The sequence below is a fragment of the Sciurus carolinensis genome, chromosome 6 (assembly GCF_902686445.1).
Source record: "Sciurus carolinensis chromosome 6, mSciCar1.2, whole genome shotgun sequence".
NCBI classification, from domain to species: domain Eukaryota; kingdom Metazoa; phylum Chordata; class Mammalia; order Rodentia; family Sciuridae; genus Sciurus; species Sciurus carolinensis.
In genome coordinates, this window is record NC_062218.1 from 31566538 (window position 1) to 31573196 (window position 6659).

A 6659-nucleotide genomic window follows, 5' to 3' on the forward strand; every position below is an offset into this window, starting at 1 on the left:
GTTTCTTTATCCATTCATCAATTGAAGGCCATCTAGGTTGGTTCCACAATCTGGCTATTGTGAACTGAGCAGCTATGAACATTGATGTGGTTGTATCTCTGTAATATGCTGATTTTAAGTCCTTTGGGTATAGGCCAAGGAGTGGGATAGCTGGGTCAAATGGTGGTTCCATTCCAAGTTTTCTGAGGAATCTCCACACTGCTTTCCAGAGTGGCTGCACTAGTTTGCAGCCCCACCAGCAATGTATGAGTGTACCTTTCTCCCCACATCCTCGCCAACACCTGTTGTTGCTTGTATTCTTGATAATCGCCATTCTAATTGGGGTGAGATGGAATCTTAGGGTGGTTTTGATTTGCATTTCTCTTATTACTAGAGATGTTGAACATTTTTCCATATGTTTGTTGATTGCTTGTACATCTTCTTCTGTGAAGTGTCTATTCATTTCCTTAGCCCATTTGTCGATTGGATTATTTGCATTCTTGGTGTAGAGTTTTTTGAGTTCTTTATAGATTCTGGAGATTAGTGCTCTATCTGAAGTATGATTGGCAAAGATTTTCTCCCACTCTGTAGGCTCTTTCTTCGCGTTGCTGATAGTTTCCTTTGCTGAGAGAAAGCTTTTTAGTTTGAATCTATCCCAGTTGTTGATTCTTGCTTTTATTTCTTGTGCTATGGGAGTCCTGTTGAGGAAGTCTGGTCCTAAGCCGACATGTTGAAGCTCTGGACCTACTTTTTCTTCTATAAGATGCAAGGTCTCTGGTCTGATTCCGAGATCCTTAATCCATTTTGAGTTTAGTTTCGTGCATGGTGAGAGATATGGGTTTAGTTTCATTCTGTTGCATATGGATTTCCAATTCTCCCAGCACCATTTGTTGAAGAGGCTATCTTTTCTCCATTGCATATTTTTGGCCCCTTTGTCTAGTATGAGAAAATTGTATTTATTTGGGTTTGTGTCTGTGTCCTCTATTCTGTACCATTGATCCACCTTTCTATTTTGGTACCAATACCATGCCGTTTTTGTTACTATTGCCTTGTAGTAGAGTTGAAGATCTGGTATTGCGATACCCCCTGCTTCACTCTTTCTGCCAAGGATTGCTTTAGCTATTCTGGGTTTTTTATTCTTCCAGATGAATTTCATAATTGCTTGCTCTATTTCTGTAAGGTACATCATTGGGATTTTAATTGGAATTGCATTGAATCTGTATAGCACTTTTGGTAGTATGGCCATTTTGACAATATTAATTCTTCCTATCCAAGAACATGGGAGATCTTTCCATCTTCTAAGGTTTTCTTTAATTTCTTTCTTTAGTGTTCTGTAGTTCTCATTGTAGAGGTCTTTCACCTTTTTTGTGAGATTGATTCCCAAGTATTTTATTTTTTTCGAAGCTATTGTGAATGGGGTAGTTTTCCTGATTTCTCTTTCTGAGGATTCATCACTCATGTATAAAAATGCCTTAGATTTATGTGCATTGATCTTATATCCTGCTACTTTACTGAATTCACTTATGAGATCTAAAAGTTTTCTGGTGGAATTTCCTGGTTCCTCTAAGTATACAATCATATCATCAGCAAATAGGGATAGTTTGAGTTCTTCTTTTCCTATTCATATCCCTTTAATTTCTTTGGTCTGTCTAATAGCTCTGGCTAGAGTTTCAAGGACGATATTGAATAGAAGTGGTGAAAGAGGACATCCCTGACTTGTTCCAGTTTTTAGAGGGAAGGCTTTCAGTTTTTCACCATTTAGAATGATATTAGCCATGGGCTTAGCGTAGATGGCCTTTACAATGTTAAGGAATGTTCCCACTATCCCTAGTTTTTCTAGTGTTTTGAGCATGAAGGGGTGCTGTATTTTATCAAATGCTTTTTCTGCATCTATTGAAATAATCATGTGATTCTTGACTTTAAGTCTGTTGATATAGTGAATTACATTTATTGATTTCCTGATGTTGAACCAACCTTGCATCCCTGGGATGAAACCCACTTGATCATGGTGTACTATCTTTTTAATATGTTTTTGTATGCGATTTGCTAAAATTTTGTTGAGAATTTTTGCGTCGATGTTCATTAAGGATATTGGTCAGAAATTTTCTTTCCTCGATGTGTCTCTGTCTGGTTTAGGTATCAGGGTAATATTGGCTTCATAGAATGAGTTTGGGAGGGTTCCCGCCTCTTCTATTTTATGGAATACTTTGAGAAGTATTGGAATGAGCTCTTCTTTAAAGGTTTTGTAGAACTCGGCTGAGAACCCATCTGGTCCTGGACTTTTCTTTGTTGGTAGGCTATTGATGACTTCCTCTATTTCATTACTTGAAATTGGTCTATTTAAATTGTGTATGTCCTCCTCGTTCAGTTTAGGCAATTCATATTTGTCTAGAAACCTGTTGATGTCTTTGAAATTTTCTATTTTGTTGGAATATAGATTTTCAAAATAGCTTCTAATTATGTTTTGTATTTCAGTCATGTCTGTTGTGATATTTCCTTGTTCATTCCGAATTTTAGTGGTTTGGGTTTTCTCTCGTATTCTCTTTGTTAGTGTGGCTAAAGGTTTATCAATTTTGTTTATTTTTTCAAAGAACCAACTATTTATTTTGTCAATTTTTTGTATTGTTTCTTTTGTTTCAATTTCGTTGATTTCAGCTCTGAGTTTAACTATTTCCTGTCTTCTACTACTTTTGGTCTTGGTCTGTTCTTCTTTTTCTAGGGCTTTGAGCTTTAGTGTTAGGTCGTTTATTTTTTGAGTTTTACTTCTTTTATTAAATGTGCTCCATGAAATAAATCTTCCTCTAAGTACTGCTTTCATAGTGTCCCAGAGATTTTGATATGATGTTTCTTTGTTCTCATTTACCTCTAAGAATTTTTTAATTTCCTTCCTAATATCTTCTGTTATCCATTCATCATATAATAGCATATTGTTTAATCTCCAGGTGTTGGAGTAGTTTCTGTTTTTTACTCTTTCATTTATTTCTAACTTCAATCCATTATGATCTGATAGAATACAAGGTAGTGTCTCTATCTTCTTGTATTTGCTGACATTAGCTTTGTGGCATAATATATGGTCTATTTTAGAGAAGGATCCATGTGCTGCTGAGAAGAAAGTGTATTCACTCTTGGTTGGATGGTATATTCTATCAATGTCTGTTAAGTCTAAATTATTGATTGTGTTATTGAGATCTATGGTTTCTTTGTTCAATTTTTGTTTGGAAGATCTGTCCAGTGGTGAGAGAGGCGTATTAAAATCACCTAGTATTATTGTGTTATGGTCTATTTGGTTTCTAAAATTGAGAAGGATTTGTTTGACATACATGGATGAGCCACTGTTTGGGGCATAGATGTTTATTATTGTTATATCTTGCTGATTTATGCTTCCCTTAAGCACTATGAAATGTCCTTCTTTATCCCTTCTGACTAACATTGGCTTGAAGTCCACATTATCTGAAATGAGGATGGATACTCCAACTTTTTTGCTGAGCCCATGTGCATGGTATGTTTTTCCCCATCCTTTCACCTTTAGTCTATGGGTATCTCTTTCTATGAGGTGAGTCTCTTGCAGGCAACATATTGTTGGATCTTTCTTTTTAATCCAATCTGCCAGTCTATGTCTTTTGATTGATGAGTTCAGGCCATTAACATTCAGGGTTATTATTGAGATATGATTTGTATTCCTGGTCATTTGGTTCATATTTAAAATTTTATTTATTTATTTATTTATTTTTTGACACATCTTGGTTCCTCCTTTATTTGACAGTTCCTTTAGGGTAATTCCTCCCTTTGCTGATATGCTTCTTTGTTTTTTATCTCTTCCTCATGAAATATTTTGCTGAGAATGTTCTGTAATGCTGGCTTTCTTTTTGTAAATTCTTTTAGCTTTTGTTTATCATGGAATGATTTTATTTCATCATCAAATTTGAAGGTAAGTTTTGCTGGGTATAAGATTCTTGGTTGGCATCCATTTTCTTTCAGAGCTTGAAAAATGTTGTTCCAGGCCCTTCTAGCTTTTAGGATCTGGATTGAAAAATCTGCTGATATCCGTATTGGTTTCCCCCTGAATGTAATTTGGTTCTTTTCTCTCACAGCCTTTAAAATTCTGTCTTTATTTTATATGTTTGGTATTTTCATTATAATGTGCCTTGGTGTGGGTCTGTTGTAATTTTGTGTATTTGGAGTCCTATAAGCCTCTTGGACTTGATTTTCCATTTCATTCTTCAGATTTGGGAAATTTTCTGATATTATTTCATTGAATAGATTATTCATTCCTTTGGTTTGTTTCTCTAAGCCTTCCTCAATCCCAATAATTCTCAAATTTGGCCTTTTCATGATATCCCATAGTTCTTGCAGATTCTGTTCATGATTTCTTACCATCTTCTCTGTTTGTTCAACTTTGCTTTCGAGGTTAAATATTTTGTCTTCAATATCTGAAGTTCTGTCTTCCAGGTGTTCTATCCTATTGGTTATGCTTTCTATGGAGTTCTTAATTTGGTTTATTGTTTCCTTCATTTCAAGGATTTCTGTTTGGTTTTCTTTCAATATCTCTAACTCTTTATTGAAATGATCTTTTGCTTCCTGAATTTGCTCTGTTAACTGTCGATTGGTGCGATCATTCAATGCCTGCATTTGCTCTTTCATCTCATCATTCAATGCCTGCTTTTGCTCTTTCATCTCATTGTTTGCTTCCCTAATCATTTTAATTACGTACATTCTGAACTCCCTTTCTGTCATTTCTTCTGCCATGCTGTCATTGGATTTTATTGATGTAACATCTAGATTTGTTTGGGGCATTTTCTTCCCTTGTTTTCTCATATTGTTCAGGAATCAGTGGGTCATTAAGATATTGCAGATTTCCTCTATCGACTTATAATGTCCCTGAAGATTGCTAGTATATCCCCTCTTATCCTTCAGTAGCCTGAAGTCTTGGAGGAAGTTGATAATGCAGAGCTCCACGAAGAAGCTGCCTCTCTAGGGGTGGTGACCCTCAGGTGGCGTATATTCCCTGCTAGTGGGCAGAGGTGCCTCCACTTGTTGACCAATGGTCATCCAACGGGGAACTAGGCTGTGGGCTGAGGCAAGTCCTGTTTGTGCCTGTGTCTCTGGTTTTACCGTCCCTGTGGGAAAACCTCACCTGGCAGGGAAGACTCACTCGGTGGGGACGTCTCGCTGGTCAGTTCCCCTCCTAGAGGTTCCCCTCAATCTACAACTACCGCCTGGGCTGGGCTGTCTTCCTCTGCAACGTTCCCAGGGGCCCGGACCTACCTCCTGGGCCTGGGAGCCTCACCCTTCGCAGGCGAGTCTCCTTAGGCTGCCTCTCCCAGCTGCCCGGAGTCCTGGAAACTTCACTCTGCCCCTAGGCGTGTCTCTGTGCAGCTCTTCCAGCAAGAAGCCACCTAGCTCCTGGGACCCTGCTCTGCACCTAATCGCCTGGCTATGCGGCCCCTCCTCTGAACCGGCACCTGGATCCCCGTACAATAGCTCCGAGACCCAGAGACCCGCCACACACCTCCTCCTCCGGACAGCCGCCCGGTTTCCGACGCAGTCACTAGGAGCCCAAGCAATTCACTTCACGTCTCCTCCTCCCGCCAACTGCCCGTAGCCCTAGGCAGTCACTCCAAGTCCAAGTGACCCGCCCTGTTCCTCCTCCTCCTCCTCGGGGTAGCCCCCCGGGTGTTCAGGAGCGGTGGCTCCGAGACCAAGTGATCCACCACGCTCCTCCTCCAGGCAGGCCACCGGTGTTCAGGAGCGGTCGCTTTTAGTCCAATCGACTCACCACTCGCCTCCTCCTCTGGCAACCGCCTGTGGCTCTGATGCAGTCACTCCTAGACCAAGTGACCCGCCGCGCTTCTCCTCTTCCTCCGGGCAACCCCCCCGGTGTTCAAAAGCGGTTGTTCTGTGTCCACACAGCTCGCCACGCACCTCCTCCTCAGGCAGCCGCCCGGAGCCCCAGTGGTTGCTCCGAGTCCACATGCTGTGCTGAGCCGCCTCCTCTACAATGATCCCAGTTGTCCGTGTTTACCGCTCCAGTGGGGGGTGGGGCGTCTCGCCGGGCAACTCTACTTCACAAAGTTCCCTGCGTTTCGGGGCTACCGCCCCATCCGGGACGCCTCCCCAATGGGAGAGACTCACCCAGCGGCTTTGAGTTGGTCCCAAGTCTCTCACTATCTCCAGCTTTTCATCACTGTTACCAAAATACCCAAAAACAACTTAGAAGAGGGAAAGTTTATTCAGGGCTCATGGTATCAAAGGTCTCAGTTCACAGATGGCTAACTCCATAGCTGACTTCATCACGCTGGGTCCAAGGTGAGGCAGTAGTACATCATGGTGGAAGGGCATTGTAGAGGTAAGCTGAGAGAGGGAACAGGATAAGGGACCACAGAGAAGATAAATTCTTTAAGGACGCGCTCCCAGTAACTCAGTGACTCACCTCCTCCAGTCACACCCCACCTGCCTACGGTTACCACCCAGTCCATCAGTCCATTCAAACTAGGATCAACAGATTTAGGTTACAGCTCACATAAGGAAACCGGAGTTTTGAGATGAGACTAGGTTCCCCACTTTGCCAATTTATTCTGGGTTCTTGTCTCTCAAATTTTGAAGAATAAAATCCACAGAAAATCACAGAAGGGAGGAGTAAACAGAGCAGGACTTGTTTAAGTGAGAAGAAATAGACCATC